At 40.3% G+C, this 23,337-nt stretch overlaps 1 long non-coding RNA gene across 1 annotated transcript; it reads right to left on the bottom strand.

Annotated features, from left to right (window-relative positions):
- Positions 1 to 954: 954 nt before the first annotated feature.
- On the bottom strand, positions 955 to 1,758 carry LOC134222483 (uncharacterized). Its single transcript, XR_009982429.1, has 3 exons — positions 1,611 to 1,758; positions 1,233 to 1,550; positions 955 to 1,172 (listed from the first exon to the last, which is right to left on the bottom strand). It is a non-coding gene; the product is annotated as an uncharacterized LOC134222483 (long non-coding RNA).
- Positions 1,759 to 23,337: the final 21,579 nt, after the last annotated feature.

Genomic DNA, 23,337 nt, shown 5'->3' with positions numbered 1-23,337 from the left:
CTGGAGGAATTTGTGGATCATCTACCGGAGGAATTCATGGTGACATTCTTAGAGGAATTCCTGGATGAATTTACAGAAGAATTCCTAATGAAATTTAAGAAGAAATTCCTGGCAGAATGCCTAAAGGAATTCCCGGAGGATATCGTGAAGCAACACCCGGTGGAATTTCTGGGGGAATTCTCGAAAGAAATCCTGAATTTTTGGAGGAATTGTGGGACGAACACCCGGAGTAATTCCCGTTCTAATTCTTAGAGGGGTTCCCTGATGAATTTCCAGTGATATTTCTGTAGAAATTCCATTAGAAAATCCTGTAGGAATTCCCGAAGGATATTCCTTCAAGAATTTCTCCGGGAATTTTCCCAGGAATTGCCCCGGAAATACCTCTAGGATTTTCTGCTGCAATTTGCTTCCTCACTTTTTGTATTATTTGAAGAGGAATTGGACGCGATTCATGAACCATGAAGCTTACGAGATGAAGAGTATGAGCTCGATATTCATTATCTGAGAAAAATCAAAAGTGATCAATCTGAGTGTGTTCAAAAATTCAAAATTCCTGCAAATTGGCATGAAAATCAGCTAAAGCGAATATGTTCTGTTCTGTAACTGTTCTCAGTTAACTTATTATTTTAACATGATGGGACTTATACACGGCCATATGACATAATAATTTTGTTGACTTTTCCTGACGACAGCTGTTCATCAACAGACGCCTGCGGTCAGAGCCATTGCGTAAGCTCTTATTTTCTTATGAAGAAAATAAACAAACCTTGCAATATTTTTCATAGGGCAAAATATTTTTTGAAGCATACCCAAACAAATTAGATGAAAATCAACAATTAAAGCTTTTTACGATTTTCTTAGAATTCAGTAAACTTTCGATAATGTGAAAGGAAAATTCGGACCTAGTCGGATCAAGCAAAAATCAACTCTGGAGTAAGTTTATACATGGTTTATACAGACATAAGGAAGTCAAAAAACTGGAGTTAGTTGTTCGTTATGATTAGAAAACACTGTTGGTTGTGGAGCCAGTAAAATCCAACTCTGGAGTGGGCTGGTCGATAATTGTCTTTGCTCTTCGGACCTAGGCAAGTCCTTTGAACCAAATGATGTTATAAATGTATTTTTTCGGATTACAAGGAGTTTTTCTATATATCACGAGCAACTAATCGTACCTAAAATATTAAAAACTAGTTACTTAATGTAAGTTTAATATGCTACTGCTGCCAAATTACGGATCCAGAAGTCTATCAGTGAACGGCCCATAGCGACCAAAAATGGAACTAATCCGGACCATCCAACATTTTGAATTTAATTCAGGTTTTTTTTAAATCATTGGTTTTCAAAACTGCTCTATTCATTATGCAATGAATCTTCATTTTGACGCCCCTCAAGAATTGACTCTCTTGGCAGGGATCAACTCAGCCAATCGGACGCCAAGGTGCAGCCTGCGGTGCATAATTCAAGTTCTCACAATTGGACATCAAACACCAGTGCCACAGGACGATAGAAACTGAAATAGGTCGGTCGGTTCCATGGTTGACATACTAAAACTGCAAAATGTTTGAAATATATAATTGAATATAGTTTAATTATGTCCAGTAATGACTTACCTTCTGAATGACTTTTAGAAAATCAACTAAAGAATGAACACATCAAATGTTTTGTTTTCCGCCTACTTTATTCAATTTCGTTGGTTCGAAATTCCTTTGGTAATTATACAAAGTTTTCCTTGACTGTTTTCCTTGAGAACTGCATACTACGCTTAAGCACTGATCAGCACCACTTTGCTTGAAAATCATCTTCAAAAGAACACTGCGTAACTTCTGGTTCCAACAACGTGCTGACTGTTTGAGTCCGTATATACTTCTTTTCAAAAGGCAAACCAAGTGCTCCTTGCCTTTTTCCTCGTATCCAGGTGATTGCCGCATCAACAAAACTTGATCGAGCTCTCCGTATAATTAGGCCGTTTTTATGTCGAAATGCTTAAGTGTCATTTTCTTCCTCGAAGCAAGAGCAGGCAGCACCCGAAGAGTGGTGTGACTTGTGACCTGAGCAAAAACTTCGTCATAATCCTTAGCCCAGACGAGCCTTATGTTTGATCACCTCTCCAGCTGCGTTCCGTTTTAACTTATAAACCCAACGGCAACCAACCACCTTCCGTCCAGCAGGTAACTGAACAAGCTCCCAAGTGCCATTTTCCGCATGTGACTTCAGTTCGCTCAACATTGCCTCCATTCTGCTTGTGCTTTTCAGGTTAAAGCTTCCTTCAGGTTTCTTGGTTCTACTGCTGAATCTACACTTCCCGCAACATAGGCCTTCTCAATTAACCGAACAGGTGCAATTCCTTTATTAGCACGTGCGGATCTGCGTGCGATCTCATCAAGAGGAAACCCGTGGAACGAGGATTCATCCATCAGATCTTCATCAGTCGCACTGTCGAATTGAGTTTCATCAAGATCAGCATCACCTGCATCTGCATTAATTTCTTCAGGCAGAGGAGTTGGTTCAAGTGGCACTAACCATTACTCCTCCTGACGTAGAAGGCTCTTGCTGCACAACTTGAACGTCAAGCTGTTCCAAAAATTTTGCGTCTCTGCTAATGGTGATTCCTTTCGATTCCAGGTTCACAAACCGATAGGCCTTCTGTCCCTCCGCATAACCAACAAACACCAACTTTTGAGCCTTTTTGTCCAATTTACGGCGTTTTTCCTTCGGGATGTGCTCAAAAGCTTCCGACCCGAAAACTCGTAGATGTCCATATGCCGGCTTCTTCTGGTCCACAGCTTATTTAGAAGAAGAGAACTTTGGAAATGAATCACGGCTCAACTTTCCCTCGCAGCACGATTCACAAATCTTCACGTTGCAAGCATCCACCTTCAAACCGTGTCCCAAATCATTTCGCACAATCTTCAAAACTGCTTTTGTATCAAGGTGTCCAAATCGACGATGCCACAGATGTAAGCAAGAAAATCCATGGTTCAAGTTCGCTACCATAACTTGCCCTGGGAATCGCTTAAAGTGATACAGCCCACCCTTGCGTTGAACCACTAACATCACTTTTTCGCCTTTCAGAACACGGCACCCATTCTTATCGAACGCAACTTCAAACCCCAAATCAGTTATTCTACTGACAGACAGCAGATTTGTTGCAAGCGAAGGCACATGGTACACGTTGTCCAGTTTTCTCGATCCGCTGTACGTTTGTTTCCACTGTTATGCGCTCCCAACAAAAACCTCGTCAAATCATAATAAGCCTTGAAAACAAGGCTATCGGACTTGTATACAAGTTGAAAAGAAAGTTATTCCGATTGGTGGTCCTTGCTCGTTGCGTTCTGGCTATGTGCCCGGCCCCTCGCAGTCGTCCGATTTTCGCGGTGTGAACGCGAACTCCCTCCACGTACTGTCCGCCATCTACATCCCACCATATAGGGGCCGTACACTTATTACGTAAACAATTTTTCTGGGTTTTTCGAACCCCCTCTCCCCTATGTAAGATTTTTTCCATACAAAAGATTTATTTATATTATTTATATGGCGCGTAAGATATTGTCAGAGCACCCCCCCAAGTGCTTACGTAATATATGTACGGCCCCATAGACGGTTCGCAGTACTTTGCTTTCGAAAACTCTGTAGATAGTTAGTCTGTAACGGCGGTGAACTCTATTTGATCGGAGCATCTTGTGGAGTTTAAAGAACAAGGCAAAGATTAATCACTTCGACAATGAAGTTTTCATCGCGGCCCTGGGACTGGAAGCCAACACTGACAGTCTAAGCGGGGATGCACTGGTAGCTGTCCTATCACGCGTGTGCAAAGCCACCATGCTGAGGAAAGCCCTTCCAAGTAATGGCAGACGCTCGGTTTATTGGTGAAGTGCCGAAATTGCAGCCCTTCGATAAACCTGCCCTACTGCTAGACGAACGATGCAACGTGCCCGCACCGAGACGGAAAGAGCGGACCGCCGTGTACGAGGTACTCTTCCCGATTCGAGCTACTGCGTTATGGGTGCGGCCGAAATGGTGGCTCCAGTGACAAATAAAGAGTTACTTACAGTGGACAATTTCCTGTAAACGAACAAAGCTCCAGGGCCTGATGGAGTTCTGAACAGCGCTCGTAAGGTAGCAATCATAACGAACCCGAGCAAGTTAGGCTACCCTACCAGTTTGTCATTGTTACTGAACAAAACGGTAACATTGTACCAGATGTATGGTTCGGGAAAGAAGATAGTTTAATTTGATTCGCGTTAACGTTCAGCTTAAATAAACGAACGATAGCACCAATAGCAGGGCCTCCGCGATGGTAGTAAACCATCCGAAAACAAGAGAGGAAAGTCGAACAAACAAAAACCCGTTGGACGAATCTAAGGGAGAGAAATCCGAGAAAATCCAATCAGCGACTGGAGCTACTGAAGTCGGGGAGTCAAACCAGATCCGATTCGTCCCATCATTTGATCTGTCGGCACAATGATACGGATATCTACAACAAACCGTACGAACTCCGCCCCCTTCAGAGCACATAAAATAAAATACACGCGAGCCAGTGTGGCCACCTGCGACCAATCTATGTTTCCCAGATCACCCCATCAAAATGTTTCCCAAGAATGTGCAATCTGATTGAGGACAGCAGCTTCCGTCGGCGACTGTTTCGTATCGACGTAGCCACGCGCCCACGTCTCTGTTGGTGTTTTTAATCGGAATACAGCCGTTATGAAATCCTGAGTAGTTGTTTCATTTCCCATGCCTTCCGAAAACTTTACTTCGGTCTAACGCCCTGGGACCCAGGAGCAAAAAAAGGCCTGCTGTGCCCACCCCATGCACTATCGTTGGCTATAGACAGTAGAAGCATAAGTACTAGAAAGCTAGTGGCGCTGTAGTCATTCAAATTGTTTTGCCAAATTATGATATAATAAGCTTCAGGGTGATCCATCGACACAGACCAATTTGTTTAACCCTTATGTGGCCGACTGGGTACTCGGGTACCTTTTCGGAATTCAATTCACGATATCTAAATGATTTTTCATAGCATGACGCAGAAACTCTGTCAGATCCACAATAATGACGATTCGAATCGAAAAACCGTAGGGGTTAACGGAAGTTTTGATCAGGAACGGGTTATGCAATTTTCAACCTATTTCAACAGATTTGGGCTCATTCAACTCCGAATTTGTTTCTCTATTGTGCTGTTGTTGGGTTGGATCGGTCCAACGGTTGGGCGTTTTTCGGAAAAATATTGATATTCCCATATCGATGTTTTTATTAACAAAATATCGATGCCGAAAAACATCGACAAGCACGACCAAAACAAAATAAAAAGTAAAAAAGGATTTCCCATTTTAGACCGTCGAATCACACATCAAAGATTCGCTGTTTTAAACAGATTGTGTCTAATGTGCTATATTTTTACTTTGAAAAAATCGAAATCCGATATTAGCTTTAAAAAATCGATACGGTCAAATATCGAACTTAAAAAAATCGATACAAAATATCGATTAATTGGAGCGAAAATATCGATTCCCGATATATCTTATCAGTTTCGCCCATTCCTAGCCCAGTCACATTGATGTCCGAAAAATCCGGATTTCCAGGGACATGTACTGATTCGGTAACAGTAACCTTGGATTTCGGTATCAAACTTCTTGAAATTTCCACAGCAGGTTAATGTTATGATTATCTCGGGCACGTCAGACGTGTGGACATTCGAGTGGCCTTTTCAGGATAGGTTCCCAGAGGGGTCGAGAGAAGTCATAACCATTTTTCAATGGAGCCTCAACAATATGGGTATAAATCTTCTTGGAATATTCTAAAGGCCTTGTTTCTCGATTCTTCAAATTTGCCCCAGTAAGAAGCGACTATTTCTAATCACTAAATCATGGAGGAACTTCCGGAGGCATTTCTGGAGGAACTTCCGGAGGAGTTCCTGGAGGATTTTCCAGAGGAATTCCTGGAGGAATTTCCGGAGGAATTCCTGGAGGAACTTCCAGAGGAGTTCCTGCAGGATTTTCCAGAGGATTTCCTGGAGGACCTTCGGACCTAGAGGAACTCCCGGAGGAATTCCTGGAGGAACTTTCGGAGGAATTGCTGGAGGAACTTCCGGAGAAATTCCTGGAAGAACTTCCTGGAGGAATTCCTGGAGGAACTTCCTGGAGGAACTTCCTGGAGGAACTTCACGAATTCCTGGAGGAACTTTCTGGAGGATTTCTTGGAAGAACTTCCTGTAGGAACTTCCTGGTGGAACTTCCTGGAAGAACTTTTTGGAGGAATTCCTGAAACTTCCTGGAACTTCCTGGACGAATTCCTGGAGGAACTTTCTGGAGGAATTCCTGGAGGAACTTCCGAAGGAATTCCTGGAGGAACTTCCTGGAGGAACTCCTGGAGGAATTCTTGAAGGAATTCCTGGAGGAACTCCTAGAGGAATTCGTGGAGGTTCTCTTGGAGGAATTCTTGGAGGAACTTCCGGATTTATTTGGGAAATATTTGGCTTCGCAGTCTTGAAGGGAATTGAAAACTATGTTTTTAACTTTTTCCCGACGTTTCGGTCCATTTAGGGCCTTTTTCCTGGAGGAATTCCTGATGGATTTGCTGGAGGAGTTCCTGGAGGAACTCCCGGAGGAATTCCTGGAGGAACTCCCAGAGGAATTCCGGGAGGAGCTCCCGGAAGAATTCCTAGAAGAACTATCGGATGAATTCCTGGAGAAATCCCCGGAGGAATTCCTGGAGGAATTCTTGGAGGAACTCCCGGCACAATTTTTGGAGGAACTCCCGCAGGAATTCCTGAAGGAACTCTAGGAGGAATTTTTGAAGGAACTCCTGGAGGAATTCCTGGAGGAACTTTCGGAGGAACTCACGGAGAAATTCCCGTATTCCCTAGAGGAACTCCCGGAGGAATTCCTAGAGGAACTCCTGGAGAAATTCCTGGAGGAACTCCCGGTGGAATTCCTGGAGGAACTCCCGGCGGAATTCCTGAAGGAACTCCCAGCGAAATTCCTGGAGGAACTCCAGGCGGAATTCCTGGAGGAACTCCAGGCGGAAATTCTGGAGGAACTCCCGGCGGAATTCCTGGAGGAACTCCCGGCGAAATTCCTGGAGGAACTCCCGGCGGAATTCCTGGAGGAACTCCTGGAGGAATTCCTGGAGGAGCTTCCGGAGGAATTCCTGGAGGAGCTCCCTGAGGAATTCCTGGAGGAACTTTCTGAGGAATTCCTGGAGGAACTCTCGTAGGAATTCCTGGAGGAACTCCCAGCGTAATTCCTGGAGGAACTCCCGGCGGAATTCCTGGAAGAATTTCTGGAGGAATTCCTGGAAGAATTCCTGGAGGAATTCCTGGAAGAATTCCTGGAGGAATTCCTGGAAGAATTCCTGGAGGAATTCCTGGAAGAATTCCTGGAGGAATTCCTGGAAGAATTCCTGGAAGAATTCCTGGAGGAATTCCTGGAAGAATTCCTGGAGCAATTCCTGGAAAAATTTCCGAAGCAATTCCTGGAGAAATTCCTGGGGGAATTCCTGAAAGATTTCTTGGAGGAATTCCTGCAGGATTTCTTGGAGGAATTCCTAGAAGAATTCCTGGAGGAATTCGTGGAGGAACTCCTGGAGGAATTCGTGGAGGAACTCCCGGAGGAATTCCGGGAGGAGTTCCCGGAAGAATTCCTAGAGGAACTCCTGGAAGAATTCGTGGAGGAACTCCCGGATGAATTCCTGGAGGAATTCCCGGAAGAATTCCTGAAGGAATTCTTGGAGGAACTCCCGGCGGAATTTTTGGAGGAACTTCCGCAGGAATTCCTGGAGAAACTCCTTCAGGAATTCCTGGAGGAACTCTAGGAGGAATTCTTGAAGGAACTCCTGGAGGAATTCCTGGAGGAATTTTCGGAGGAACTCCCTGAGAAATTCCAGCAGGAATTCCTGGAAGAACTTCCGGAAGACATCCTGGATGAATTCCTGGAGAAATTCCTAAAGGAACTCCCGGAGGAATTCCTGGAAGATCTCCCGGAAGAATTCCTGAAGGAACTCCCGAAGGAATTCCTGGAGGAACTCCCGGGGGAACTTGAGCACCAGAAAAATGCAAACAGCAGGTTCGCGCGTGTGCGGTGTTTTTGGTAGGCGAAATTGTATTCTTTTTTCACTCGTATACAGAACTGGAATACAGTTCTACTCCAGAGCACCACTTAGTGACCATCTATGAGGAGTAGAACATGCATTGATTTCGCTCTCATATTGCTGAAACAAACGATTTATGAAAAGTCACAGCTGTCTAGGACGAATTTCCGGAATTAATCACTAATCCAAATATCCTGAATCATTTGCTGACCACCGGAGGGTCAATGATTATGCACTCATTTTGCTAAAAAATCGTTTTCTGAACCATTGCGTTTATAATGACAACACACTTTGATATCCATATTAATGTTGGTCTATTGAAAAATCGTTTAGGGCACGTATGATCCCTCGAGGAACCTGTTCTGGAATCGCCAATCGAAGGTTTGCACTTCTGATGGACCCAAAACAATAAACCTGCTGAAGAAATTTCAAGAAGTGTGATACCCATATTGCGGATTGCCTACCGAAATCAAAGACCAATATCATCTAAATAGGACAAGTCCCTGAAAATCTGAATTTCCCAGAAAAGAGTGTGGCCGAATCGGTCTATCCTTGATAGAAGAAGAAATTTTAAATTGAACGAGCCCAATATTATACTGAACGATTGAAAATTACTTGAAATATAAACACGGGTACCCGGGCTATTAAGGGTGTGTTTTTTTGCCAGCCGCATAACGATTAATTGACATGACGGTCAAGTTGCTGGAGAGGATCATCCTCAACAGGCTGATGCACTATTCAGAAGGCACGGATGGCCTGCCAAGGAATCAGTTCGGTTTTCGTAAGGAAAGTCCACGTTGGTAGCTATCAACTGTGTGGTAATAATCGCTGAGTTAGCGATCCAACGAAAAGGCGAGGTATTCAATACTGTGCGTTTGTGACACTTGATGCGAATTGGGTAAAACAGAGCAAGCTTATATGTTTACATGATGATACTGATTTTCAACATACAATTATCCTGTTCTACTGGAAGGCATTGACAAACATATTAGATTATTTAAATAACATAATATTTAAATTCTTTGAACATAAAACATGCAAATGACTTCAAAACCAAGAAACGTTCACAAGCGAAGAACCTCCGTCCAAACCTGTTTTGTGAACAAATAATCTCGGAGTTTCCCTCAATCAATCATTCAGCGCCACACGATTGGGAAATCCGAATACAATTTTACTGTCGACCAGTCTGGTGGGGCGAAGTGTACAGTTATGTTATAGGGGAGAATGGTCCAAAATGCACCCCTGGGGCAAAATGGTTACAAAATCACTCATATAATCTATTGTAGTACATTTATGAACGAATATTACCATTACAATTCATAATTAGTTATCCATCATTGAGCTCCATTGGAAAAAATTAGCAAAATCCCTTCATATTCACTCAAATTTAACGATTTGCTATTTTTCCACCACATCCGTAAGATTGTAGTTCAATCCATTAAGAAAAAACAAACAACCATGCGTTCACCATCATTTTACATGCAATTGAGTCATTTTAGACCACCATTCGGGCGTTTTGCCCCACGCCTATTTTTAAAACATTTTTTAAATGCGTTAGAAAGTCATGAAAACCTTATTTTTTTAATAGGAGATCATTGTGGAATGTAGCTGGGTTTGTAAATTTTGCACCTATACGTTGAAATGGTTTGATATTTTTGTTTATATGGGCGAAAACATCGAAAAAGCTTAAGGGGTGCATTTTGGACCGTTCTCCCCTACGTCTTTTGATGACACTAGGATAACGATCAATCGCTCTTAACAGATGGAGCATACGATGTGGCGATCTGTACCTTCTTCAGGAATGCTTGCACTGCTGGAGAAGAGTAAACCCCCGCTTATCTGTGAAAACACGATCAAAGTTACAACAGATTACACGATCTACCCCAGCGGGAAATAATCTCATAAGCTGTGCCAATGAATTGTAGTGCATCGAGTGCCATCATCTTGGCTAATATAATTACACTTTGATGATGCCACTGGATGGAACTCGAAATTGGTTAACTTGGGTGTCATCCATGCAATAAATAGCAATGAAACTAGCAACTGAGTAAGTATATCAACGTGCTGAATCGCAACATGCTCCTAATTGATTTAGTGGTCACTCCATTCCTTCAGCTTGTGCAGACGAACGAAATTCTCAAGTGACACGAAACACGAATCTCAACTCCTTTCAAGTTGGGTAGTTACCATTGCATATGGCAGACCGAGACAGGCAACATGTTGCGGGCATTTCGACAGGCAAATAGTGTTATCAAATTATGCCCCTTCCCGCATCGTTATCAAGCATGTCAATTCGATTCCCCCGTTTCGATCTCCACGAGAGACACCACACGGGAATCGAGGGCATCTTGTTCAGTTGGACGGTGAACATAGTGGCAACATTATCTTCCTCGTTGGGCAAATTTTATGCAGACGGGTTCTTACGCAGAGGTTTGATATCTTGATATTTTCTTTTTTTGCTTACTTTATTTGTTAATTGATATGAAACTTATCGCTAATTATTAATAATCTATTCCAAGTAATCATGAGGTTATGATGCGTTAACTTGACACAGGTGCATTGAATGGGGCATATATCACATATGATCGCATATAACAAATGATCGCAGTTCCCAACAAGGGTAAAACATGAGGGTAAAGCAGTATAGTTTTCACGTGTGGGGCAAATTTATAAAATGTGTGCAAACCATAAGTAGAATTAAAGCGAAAAAGGGCCCCATAATGAGCATTTATCATAATGCGATCATACTGGGGCCCTTTCCGGCTTATATTAAACTTTTATTTTGGATTTATAGTTAGGATCAGGGTTTGCAGAATTCGCTCTCAATAGATAACGAACAACGATAAAAGAGAGGCAAAAACTGTTCCGAATCATAACAAGCCATGATAACAAATTTATCAAACTTGTATACAAGTGCGAAAAAACAGAATCAGATAGGCAGCCCCCACAGAAAAATGGTGATTCTTGCTTTGTTTTCGCTCACTTCGTGTTGGTTACTGCACAGCTGTATAGAACAAGTTTAAATGCATCATCAGTTCCAGTGCTCCCCACCTTTGGAGCTTTCCAAAAGAAATTTATCATGTCGTATAGCCTCCCGAATCAGTTCTCTATCATGACAGCATGCGAAAAATCTCTCGCGGTATGCTACATATCGTATATGTATACAGAGATGATAAGTGAGAGACTTGTTCATTCTCTTTAGGATTCAATCCCTGGTTAGGATAGTTAGCATAAGCTACAAATATACCTCAAATATGTAGTGTCATTTTTTCTCTTGTGGATTGAAAAATTTGGGATACAACTAATTCAATTACTTACATAGTATCTTCAAACATTTAGCCCAACTAAACAACTAGTTTGGCCCAGTGTTGCACACAGACGGACGACTCCAGCGCCCGAACTCGGTGGTGTTTGGAATCGCGCTTTGGCAAGTCAATAAACGACATGGCCGGCGCGATGTCGGCATCAGGCTCGTGCCAACTTCAGCGTGGCTCACCTTGTTCTGGTATGTAGGGAACGGTGAATATTGTGGAAATAGTTGAACTTGTTTGCGGAGGTGGTTATGCTGACAGCAAACACCGATTACTCGCATGACCGCCGAGGGTGAAGGCATAGGAATATGAGCTAAACAGAGCTCGCACATGTCGTTGTCGGAACTCGGCGAGCATATGCAGCTAGCTACCAATCTGCCACGACCGTAGACTGAAACTATCTCGTATGGATTGAATTTCGATACGAGCAATTGGATATCAGTTTGTGAATTCAATTTCAGTATATTATTTCAATAAACATTTAACTTGGTCTTTCGGATATTCCATTCGATGAGGAGCCAATAGGGAGAGGAATGATTTCGCATTTGATTCGTATAACTGCTGCCAATTTCGTACGATATAAGCTGATTTCGTATGCAGGTATGAATTTTGAGGAAAGCAGCAAAGATTTAGAGCTAATTAAATTATTTATGATCCCGTAGGTTCTATCTATTTGATAGTTTATAACATTTTGACAAGGGTTACGTGAAATTGTTAAATTTATGTTTCAATGATTGACTTACTCGCTGTGCAATGAAAATAATCATACAACTTATTCTCTCAACTTTCTCATTTCATTGAAGCATTACTTGACCCCATCAAACAAAAAATATCAATCAGCTCTTCAGCATCAACCCAGAAGAGTACACATAATTATTGAGAGTGCTTCTTTTTCCCGAAAGGATACAAGCCTCCGGCTTCAGAGGACACGAAGAATAAAACTTTTTTGCCATTTTCCTTTTTCCCGAGTCAAACGGTCCATATTTTCTGTTCCATCAATTCGGTGTGCGCCCGTTTTTTTTTCGATATCATTGTGGATGGCATCAACTTTATCACTCGCCGATAGTCCATCTTTTGTGTAAAAATCGTTCCCAACTTCAAGAAAAGAGCGGACTGATTTCTGATGGACCGCAAAAGCGAAAAAGTTACCCCTCGTTGAATCTGGTTTAATTGGATGAAAGGATCCGAAGATTGGGTGATAAGTTTGAGAAACTTTTTCTTCAGATTTTTTTCATCGATACGAGGGAAGGAATGAAGTTGTCGGCTCGAAACAATGTTTCCTCAAACTTTTTCTTCGAAGGCTGCGCGGGTTTGAATGGTTGGCAGAAATTTGCACTTTCAGAAGCAGTGCAAAAAACTTTCCAGCTAGGATCGAGAAGCGTCAGCCAAAAGTTTTGGCTTTTTCTTCGATTTAACGACCTACTGAATGGTCGAAAGTCAACACGAGAATTGAAAAACTGTTTGGAGAAGGAATCAATTAGTTTGCGATTGATAAGACCTAACTAAATGTAATTGAATTGGTTTCACGAGTGATTGGCATATGAATTATTTTGCAATCCTTGGAGGTTGGAAGTATTCATATTTATTTAATCTGATTGGTGTCGGGAAAGATACGTTTATTTCGACGTAAACAGTCAGGTGTCACGTCAGTAAAAACCGGACTCTGAAGCGAAACAATACAAACACAAAAGAATAGTTTTGTTCATTTAAGAAGTTACGCTAACGTAACCATACTACGTCCGCTTTTCACAGTACGCTGAACTTCATTTAACTACTATTGGCTTGTCCATTTTTAAGCCAATACAAGTGAGACAAACGTTCCGCGTTTCTCTAATTGATCACATTGGATTACACATGACTAGAGAACCGATCGTCCGTCTTAAACTGTTGCTGTAGGTTTCGTTTTCTATCTGAAATATGCATTCGAAGATTTCTTATCGTTTAAATTGTTATAGATGATGCTAAGTTGATTAATCAACTAGAAAACACGGACCGGAAAAATCAATGAACATAACAGCGGCGAAACGAAACTTGCGACTGGAAGTTAGATATGTGGAACTGAAATGAAAAAAAAAAACAATGATACGAATAATTAGAGATAATCATACTATCGACCAAAACTGAGAACAGCTTTCATACTGGTAGCCGATGCAAATGGGCGTTATCAGATCAACAATCAGTTCTTCACCTTTAGCTTAATCAATGTTCACTCTGGAGGCATTGATGATACTAAAAAAGCATTTTATGCTCAGCTCAAACGTTAGTACGACAACTGCCCAATCACCAAAGGAGATTTCAATGCCCATATTGACCGGAAGGAGCAGTTTATACCGTCTATTGAAAATTCAGTGCCCACTCCAGTTTAGTTAGCGTCGCTCTTCTTTATTCACTCGTTGATTTGCTTCTAGGCTCAGGTCTGCATGCTTTCGAGTGTTTTTTTTTCATATTTATATAGTATATAGTATATGATCTTGTGAAAAATAAATGTTCGAGAAAAAAGGAAGGAGGAGGCGCACGGTACGCGATGAAGAGATTTGTCGACGACGAACATTCTTCATTAGTGCGAAGAAGATGAACGGTACGCGAGTAGGACTAATTTGTTTAAAAAGGCTCATGCGTTTTTTGAGAATTTAATGGAGCCGAATGCGATTAATATAAATGAATAATTACGAAAATAATGTTCCCGTAACACGGTAGATCATTTTGACGTAGTGTGTTGCGGTGTAAGATCTACCAAACAGAGCCCTAGCCTAATCCATTTTTCTAGCTAGGGCAATAAGTTGTGGTAATTAAGGATTCATCGTATTTAGTCCTCGCTACCAACAGCAGTCTCAGGAATAAAACAAATAAAACATAGTTAATGTTACCTTGCAGACAGTTGAAAGACTCGAATTCCTCTTGTTTGAGGCTAAACTGTATGCAGCGGAAACAACTTTTCAAGCAATTAGTCAAAAAACCTCGGTACCCGGTCCTAGGCTGAACTGACTGCTGGAAAAATCGAGTTAGGGGCTTAAATACGTACTAACTCTTCTTGAACTGGTGAACAATGGTAGTGAGAGGAACACACGAAAGTTCTTATTACTGAACAAATTCTCTTGCTTGAAATGGTCTTGTAGACAGAGCTAAATCCCGGGTTTTCATTGTTTACTGGTGATATTCTAGAGGCAAGACAAGGATGTGGCTAGGGCTCCGATGCATGGCTAAAAACAGTATTACTGTTCTGTTTTCTCAAGAAAGGATTGATTTCCTATTGATAAGGGGCGCGCCTTCAATGGGATTGCTCTCTATGAAGGGTCTAAATAGCGGGACCTTGTCATGGTGGTCTTGAGAAAACAAATCAACTACTGTATCGAAACCGATACTGCATTGCTTCTCAATAGCACTGGAGTAATTCGACATGCACTTAAACACTAAGAATACGGGTAACGCTACAATAGATCTAATAATTGGTCGCAGTGGCACACCCGAACAGGAAAAAAAAATTACAAAAATATTGAATTATTATTTTGGTGAGAGCTTTTTCGCTGAGGAGTGCTCACTTGTTGCCCTCATACACACTTCCACTGGTTTTCCATTAGCACAGCTGAACTTTTTGGACTCAGCATTCTCCATTGCGATTCTATCATTGCTTCTTCCGATTTTTATTTTCTTCTGTTTCCTTTCCTTTTTCTTCTGTTTCCTTCAAATCGTTGACGGTTTCTATTAATGATACCGTGAGGCATCGAAATCCGTAATGGGCCAAACACAATGGATACGTTTGCGTGCGTTTTGACAGATTTCCCATGGGAAAACTGTCAAAACGCACGCAAACGTATCCATTGTGTTTGACCCTTAAATGTAGCACCTCAGTATATGGAAAAGTCTCCAGAAAATTAGGAACCGAATGCAAATGAAAAGATAATAGTTGATACAGAAGCCAGAGCATCAAATATTTTATCATTTTTTATGAAGCTCGTCGGCCTTCTTTGTCAATTCACTTCTAAACATATTCATATTAGGCTCTGTACCGTCAATTTTCGGGATGAATATGGGTCAGTGAGTATTTATTTGAATATCACAAATTATTATTTTATTAAGAAAATTTTTTTGAGCTTTTTAGTGGAATGTCTTCACTTGTCATAAAACGAGTTTGTACAATCCCATTGAATTCCACCACTTAATTGTATCTTGACAGATACGTATTTCGACCTCAACAGTAAGGCCGTCTTCAGTATCTCGTACTTGACTCGACGTTGAGGTCGAAATACGTATCTGTCAAGATACAATTAAGTGGTGGAATTCAATGGAATTGTACAAATTCGTCTTATGACAAGTGACAAATTATTGAATAATCGTAAAACTGAACACATGTTTGATGATTTAAATAAATACACGCATAGATCTAATCCCGACGTTCAATTGAGGGGCATTTTTAGCGCCAAATGTCAATATAATCAAGACTAATTATGAATTAAATCAACGCCTCCTGAACCGAAGCCCGTCCATCGTAGACGGATTTCGAATCAAAGGATCAAAATCCGTACAGCTTTTTTGCCTTTCTCGTATACTAAGTATACGGTAAAGGCTATATGATCGCTCCAAAAACAAACTTTTTATAGAAGGCCCGGAGACCCATAGTGTTATATACCAATCGACTCAGTTCGACGAATCGAGGTGATGTCTATGTGTGTGTGTATGTGTGTGTGTGTGTGTGCGCAAAACTACTCAAAAAATGTCACTCATTTTTCGGGCACTTATCCTCAACCGATTTGCTCGCAACAAGTTGCATTCGACGCAGAATCCTGTCCCATTGTTTCCTATTTGAAATTGGCCAGATCGGACTATGGGATCAGAAGTTATGGTCAAAATACAAATTCATACGAAAAAATCACGTAAAAAATGTCACTCATTTTTCGGGAACTTATTCTCAACCGATTTGCTCGCAACAAGTTGCATTCAATGCAGAATCCTGTCCCATTGTTTCCTATTTGAAATTGGCCAGATCGAACTATGGGATCAGAAGTTATGGCCAAAATACAAATTCATACGAAAAAATCGCGTAAAAAATGTCACTCATTTTTCGGGAACTTATTCTCAACCGATTTGCTCGCAACAAATTGCATTCAATGCAGAATCCTGTCCCTTTGTTTCCTATTTGAAATTGGCCAGATCGAACTATGGGATCAAAAGTTATGGCCAAAATACAAATTCATACGAAAAAATCGCGTAAAAAATTTCACTCATTTTTCGGGAACTTATCCTCAACCGATTTGCTCGCAACAAGTTGCATTCGACGCAGAACCCTGTTCCATTGCTTCCTATTTGAAATTGGTCAGATCGGACTATGGGATCAGAAGTTTGGCCAAAATACAAATTCATACGAAAAAATCGCGTAAAAAATTTCACTCATTTTTCGGGCACTTATCCTCAACCGATTTGCTCGCAACAAGTTGCATTCGATGCAGAATCCTGTCCCATTGTTTCCTATTTGAAATTGGCCAGATCGAACTATGGGATCAGAAGTTATGGCCAAAATACAAATTCATACAAAAAAATCGCGTAAAAAATGTCACTCATTTTTCGGGCACTTATCCTCAACCGATTTGCTCGCAACAAGTTGCATTCGACGCAGAACCCTGTTCCATTAATTCCTATTTGAACCTGGCCAGATCGGACTATGGTATCAGAAGTTATGGCCAAAATATATATTCATACGAAAAAATCGCGTAAAAAATGTCACTCATTTTTCGGGAACTTATCCTCAACCGATTTGCTCGCAACAAGTTGCATTCGATGCAGAATCCTGTTCCATTGTTTCCTATTTGAAATTGGTCAGATCGAACTATGGGATCAGAAGTTATGGCCAAAATACAAATTCATACGAAAAAATCGCGTAAAAATGTCACTCATTTTTCGGGCACTTAGCCTCAACCGATTTGCTCGCAACAAATTGCATTCGACGAGATTTATCCCATTATTTCCTGTTTGAAATTGGCCAGATCGAACTATGGGATCGAAAGTTATGGCCAAAGGACAAATTCATATTAAAAAATCGCGTAAAAAATGTCACTCATTTTTCGGGCACATATCCTCAACCGATTTGCTCGCAACAAATTGCATTTGACGCAGAATCCTGTCCCATTATTTCCTATTTGAAATTGGCCAGATCGAACTATGGGATCGAAAGTTATGGCCAAAATACAAATTCATACGAAAAAATCGCGTAAAAATGTCACTCATTTTCCGGGCACTTATCCTCAATCGATTTGCTCACAACAAGTTGCATTCGACGTAGAATCCTGTCCCGTTGTTTCCTATTGAAAATTTGCCATATCGGACTATGGGATCGAAAATTATACCATTTTTTTATGAAAAAATCGCTAAAAAAATGTCACTCATTTTTCAGGCACTTTTCCTCAACCGATTTGCTCGCATTTGCATTCGACGCAGAATGTCTCATATTTTCTTATTGAAAATTAGCCAGATCGGACTATGGGCTTAGATGTTATGGTCAAATTACTATTTATTGTGAAAAAGAGTTCAAAAAAGTCTAGCTCACTTTCTTAGCACTTATACTTCATCTATTCCCCAAGCAACACAATTTCAAAAAATCTGGTTGCAGTAACCATATTGTGACTGAATCCGGTCATATATAAGTTACTGTGATTGATGTGCAATATGTGTGCTTCTCAGGTCGCTCGCAACAGATTGCATTCGACGCAGAATCTTGTCCCATTGTTTCCTATAGAAACTTGGCCGGATCGTACAATTGGGTCAAAAGTTATGGCGAAAATATCAATTTTAAAACTACTAAATAAAATGCCATTTTTTGCTCTTATGCTCATCCGATTTGTTTGCAACAAATTGCGTTTGGCGAGAATTTTTTTTATGCATATAAACAAATATGAAAAATAAGACCAATCCACATATTGGTGTTATTTGAGATTTTTCCAAACCTTTTGAACGAACGAGAAAGGCACCATCACCGCTAGGTGGATTAATCTGGGTTTTCACTAAATATTTAAATTAAGGCACACTGTTGGACTGAACAACCACTCTAAATAGTTAATAACGCACCTTGTGAAACAATCCCTTTGATTTGTATTTCGCTTAGCTTACTTTATCAATCGCAATTTGCCAATAAAACACACTTGCTTTTGATGCAATCATGTTCTGCAAGCAAACAAACGGCGCCAGAAGCTCCTCGTTTGGTGGGTTCGTGGGTGGCGATTCGTTTTTGATTTGTGTTGTTTTAATTTCAAAGCCTACTTTGAATACTCAAAAGCTTACTGTCAGGTATATCAACAGGATAAGATAAATTCTAGACCAACATTAGATTAGGGAGTAGTTTCAAAAGTATAAAATCAAGAAAATGCCTAGCAAAGTTTGAAGCTCGTTTTTTTATTCTATTTCACAATTAAAACATAACAACGTTGCTCAAGAAGCTAATTCAATTAATAATGAAAAGTTTTATATACCTCTAACACGAAATATAGACCAAATTGTTTATTTCATGTAGATATTTCTAGACCAACATTTGAAAAGGGCGTAACAGCCAAAATTGATTCCTTCTCATTCTTCGTCTACATATATAGCTATATATGTGGACGAAGAATCACAAAGAATAAATTTTGTTACGCCCTTTTCAAATGTTGGTCTAGATTCGATATAAATAGAACTACGCCTCGTTATTATTTATTGTGGAATTTCGCCGTGGAATAGTGTCTTGTTGTCATCAAAGTATGTTGTTGCGTTGACGTTCTTCTGTCATATATATCGGCAAACAGAATTACGCCCTATGTCCAAAAGTTAACATAAATTATTGAAATTTTGAAAGAATGGGAAAGTTTTTAGCTGCAATATAGCTGCATTTTTAATACAGTCGCGAAGATGCACTGCAATCGTAACTTTTAAGCATCGTTGAACGGTGTAAAAAAAATGGATTATTATCGAAGTTTTATGTACCTCTGATTTTTTTCCACAGAAAGTTAGGCAAGGTCATTTGAAATAAGGCACGGGGTGTTTTAAAATATTTCATCGGCGATTTTTTGAAAAAAAGTGATTTTTACTGTTTTCTTCTCCAATATTCGGTATAAAAAATCAATTTACAACTCAGCAATGGATGAATCCTAATAATTAACGCTCAAAATTAGAAATATACACATTTGTAGTTTTTCTGTGTAGAGAACCAATATTTAAACGGATCTAAAATGGTAAAAATATTTTTTTTTATATAATTCAAGCGTTTCTTAAGTGTTTTTTTGTTATTTTTTTGCGTGAGTTACAATGTTTTTCAGCAATTATCATCTATCTCCGGTATCTATCCTGTTCTCTGTTAAATATAATATCTGCAATTCTATCTTTCATCATTTGTGCTAGATGGCTTGCCCACTGAAGTGTGCCGTATTTTATAAGATTCCGAACATTTGGTTTTTAACATATGATACAGCGCGTAACTCATGCGTATGTGCCTCACACTTTTTCCTGGCCTCTCACTGAGTATTGTACGTAGCACCTCCCAGTCGTAAAATTCGAAAGCCAAACTTAGTCCTGGAACTGATTACGTAAGCCGAAGGAGACCTTATCCGTAGTAGAAATTGTGGTGACCGCTGTCTTCCATGACGTGGCAGTTGGGCGGACTTGGTGGGACTAACTGGACGACTCAGACTGACGATCCGGATTTTCACACAGAATGAATGCTTGAATAACGAGTTTGATGAACTAGCGGACTAGACGGACTGGACGGAATGGACGGACTGGACGGACTGGACGGACTGAACTGACTGGACGGACTGGACGGACTGGACGGACTGGACGGACTGGACGGACTGGACGGACTGGACGGACTGGACGGACTGGACGGACTGGACGGACTGGACGGACTGGACGGACTGGACGGACTGGACGGACTGGACGGACTGGACGGACTGGACGGACTGGACGGACTGGACGGACTGGACGGACTGGACGGACTGGACGGACTGGACGGACTGGACGGACTGGACGGACTGGATGGAATGGACGGACTGGACGGAATAGACGAAATGGAAGAACTTATTGTGACGGATCCGGACTCCGAACACCAGAACATCAAAGCTTGATTGACTAGACGACCTTGACGGACTAACGACTTTGGCGAACTAACGACTTTGATGGACAGGCCAGACCGACTTGTTGGACTTCCTTAGTGATCGAAGAACACTTTTTTGTCTTACGTTCGTCCTCTAAAAAATCACTCTCAAAACTGATTTATTCAATTTCTTTCCTGACCCGACTCCTAAGATAATATTGAACTCGTAATTGAACATTAAGTGATTGCCACGTTTTTTTTAATGCTAATATTATTCTCTACAGAAATGCTTCACTGTAAACGTCATAATCGGCCATCCAAGCATTTGCAAGGTAACCATTTTTTCAGCACCTTCAAAAACAATCCATCGAGCACTACTACAGCACAATCAAGATAAAACTTATCTCTGTCTCTACACGCAACCATGTACATCGTCTTAGCAGAGCTGGAAACGATCACAGAGTGAATGTGAATGAAATACGAAGTAGGTTACGACAGTTGTTACGGATAGAAATAGAATCAGAGGATATGTAAAAGATTTGATTGGATGTGCTGAGGAAATTGTTTACCTTGGAATGCTTGTGAAGTGGGACAATGATCCTTAGTAATATCGTTGTAGTTGTAATGGTTTCATAGCACACCTGATTAGTAAATCGCTACCTTCAAGAACATCATAAAGCAATAATTATTACTTGGGATGTTTCCTGTAAAGTTGAAGGACGTATTGCTGCAGCAAAAATGGTCTTCTAAGACGTAAGAAACCAGTTTACTGCCCAGAAAAGCTTGAATAACTCCCGCAGATATGGACCGAATAAAATATGAGACAGTCGAGGGTGAAGCAGCAGCTTAGTTTCCGTAACATACATGCAGAAATGAAATTCGCTTTAGTTCATCCGGTAGTCATTCTCGGAAATGAGGCATGGAAAGTACGAGATGCTTTTGTGGTTTTCAAGCAAAATGTGATGTGTACCACAGAAATTATGAGACAGTGTATCAAAAGAAAAATATTACGAATCCTTTAAAATATGGCAGACTGACAATGGGCTGGCTATCTAGTACGAATGTTGGAAGAAGAAAAAAAAATGCAAATACAACATTGAGCAGAGAACTGCATGAATACTGGAAATAGATGATAATTGCTGGAAAAAGATTGTGATGCATGCATAAATAATAAAAAAAATACGCAAAAAATGCTTCTAAGCGCGTAAAATACAAAAATAAATGATTTTTCAACATATTTGATCCGTTTAAAAATTGGCTTTCTATGAATAAATGTTACAAATGTGTATATTTATAATTTTGAGGGTAAATTACTATGATTCATTCATTTCTGAGTTATCAATTGACTTTTTATACCGAATATTGGTGAAGAAAACAATAAAAATCACTTTTTTCAAAAAATCGCCGATGAAATATTTTAAAATACCCCGTGCCTTATTTCAAATGACCTTGCCTAACTTTCTGTGAAAAAAAAAAACATAGGTACATGAAACTTCGATAATAATCCGTTTTTTTAGAGTACGTAGACCCTAAGTTGCAGATCCCAGATATCCATCAAGCTACCTCATTATCATCCTTCACGTCAGTTCTAGCCTTCCGCCCTCGCTTTGGAGCAACCAGATTCTTTAACATCGCCTCATAGTACAGCTAGTTCCCAACAAATGGCATTAACTTCTTCAAATCCAATAGTTTTTCGCACGGTAAGGTTCAGTCTCCAGCGACAAATTTGTAGGAACTGTCCTTCGCTTCAAATTTCCATCTTCGCTGGTATATGAATGTGGCCTTTTCAATGCCGCGCGAGAAGATCCGGGTGGTATATTTGGTTCGAATAATACGTTAACTGGGTTTGAGTTCGTTGGGTTTGATTTATTGTCCGTAGAATTGAATAGTTCATTTGAATTCGGCAAGCCTCGGTATGTTGTGGAAGCAGTGAGCGAACGTGCCACTATCTGATCGTTTCCAGGGCCGATAGGATATACTACATTTAAGCGGGAAAATTCGGTAAAAGATGTTGCTTTTGCATCATTCGGTTTTGGGAACCCTCTTGAATACGTTGCTGGGTTCAAAGAGCTCACAGATGCGCTCATTCGTCTAGCTGTTGGTTCTGTTCTTGAATGTCCTTTTCCATTATAAAAGGAACAGTATATTTTTTTTAGATAAAAACGGTTTTACTTGGCTACATCTTATTTTTAATAACACTCACCTTTCAAGGCTTGTTCAAAATAGTTTTTCGAATGATTGCATTGGGTTGATTTTATTGATTCTGGAGCCCTTTTTATAAAATTCAATCGACTATGTTATCGTCGATAACAAACACTGAAGAAGTTTCCAAGTAGGAAACGAAATACGTATCTGCTTGTTGATACATAAAAAAGTTAATAGTGGAAGTAAATGGAAGAATAATAGTCTTTTAACCTTGTAGCATTTCCCCTAAGACACTCTAAAATAATTAATCATTGAACCTATATTCCAAGTTGAACCAGCTGGACAAAGTTAATTGCCTACATTATTGATAATCATATTCTTTCCAATAACATAATGTGTTATAGTATGAGCTTTTTCCACCAATTTTTATGTAACACATCGAGTTATTTTTTTGTTCAATTAATAACATACAGGGGTTAGACAAAAAGGTTGAGATTGGCAAAACTTTGTTGTAATTCAAATAAGCATAACTTTGCTTACAATAATCCGATTTTGATGAAACCGGGACCATCGGACGCGGACACTCTTCTAGTATTGTGTCCTCTTCTTAAACCTTAGATTGGCTTTTGATCACCGGAGATGTTCCGAGTTTTCCGAGGGTATGATACAAATGCATTTTTTCTTCTTCTGTTCATTTTATGTGATGTTTACTTTCATCATGTTTTATGCTTTCTCCAGAAACTA

Source organism: Armigeres subalbatus, chromosome 3, assembly GCF_024139115.2.
Source record: "Armigeres subalbatus isolate Guangzhou_Male chromosome 3, GZ_Asu_2, whole genome shotgun sequence".
Taxonomy (NCBI): domain Eukaryota; kingdom Metazoa; phylum Arthropoda; class Insecta; order Diptera; family Culicidae; genus Armigeres; species Armigeres subalbatus.
This window is presented reverse-complemented; position numbering and strand designations above follow the sequence as displayed.